The sequence below is a fragment of the Myotis davidii genome, unplaced genomic scaffold (genome assembly GCF_000327345.1).
Source record: "Myotis davidii unplaced genomic scaffold, ASM32734v1 scaffold2283, whole genome shotgun sequence".
In the NCBI taxonomy this organism is placed as follows: Eukaryota; Metazoa; Chordata; class Mammalia; order Chiroptera; family Vespertilionidae; genus Myotis; species Myotis davidii.
Window position 1 is genome coordinate 6021 of NW_006294352.1, and position 1120 is coordinate 7140.

Here is a 1120-nt window from a genome sequence, read left to right on the forward strand (position 1 = left end):
TCCAACTGACTAACTTATCTACAGACACACAGCCCATCCAATGAGTGGGGTGGTGGTGGTGGGGGGGGGTTGCTTTGTGAGGCCACCCATCGAGGTCCAACGGGCGAGAAAACACTTTGGGGGGGAAGGTGTCTGACACCAAAAATGAGATCGAGTCCCCACAGCAGCGACGGACGAGGGTGGCTGTCCGGTGTGAGGTCTTTTCTCGGGGCGACCACCGGGCGTCCCGGTCACACGTGTTCAGGTTCTGTAAGAAAAGACAGCCGTGAGGACGTCGCAGCGGAGAAAGGAAAACCCACCGACCCGGCCGGTGTGGCTCAGTGGTTGAGCATCCACCTAGGAACCAGGAGGTCCCGGGTTCAATTCCCGGTCAAGGGCACAGGCCCGGGTTGCGGGCTCGATCCCCAGTGGGGGGCGTGCAGGAGGCAGCTGATCCATGATTCTCTCTCACATTGATGCTTCTAATCTCTTTCTCCCTCTCCCTTCCCTTCCTCTCTGAAATTAATAAAAAATATATTTTTTAAAAAGACTATCACCATTTTAGTAAATGTTGCTTCTCAATTCTCTTAATTTCTCAGACCAGAATCCTTGGAATTATTCTTGATCCTTCTATTTTTCTTACACTCCACATCTCCTTCAATGGGTCCTAGCCCATGTGGGTTTGATTCCAAGTCAAGGGCACGCAAGAGAGAACTGGTCTATGTGACACTCTCACATCGATGTTTCTCTCTCTCTCTCTCCCCCAACCTCCCTCCCTCCCTCCCTTCCACTCTCTCTAAAAACGAATGGGAGAAAAACAAAAATTAATCCCTTAACTAGGCACGAAGGTCTCTATTGTACTTACCCAGAAATAACGTTGCTCATGAAAGATACCAGAAAGTATGTATTTTCTATAAATAGGAAAAAAAAACGGGGGGGTGGGGTGGGGGGGTGGAACTCACCATTTCCTCTAAAGCAATTTCTCCTCCTGTTACGTTGGCAATAGCCGACCGCGGCCCCCACCAGCGTCACCACCACGACGGATACGATGGGAGACACGATTGTCGCTACCGTGTTTCCTGCAGGAGTCAAGGAAAATCAAGATCGTCTGAAAGGGGGGGGAGGGAACCGGGGCCAGCTG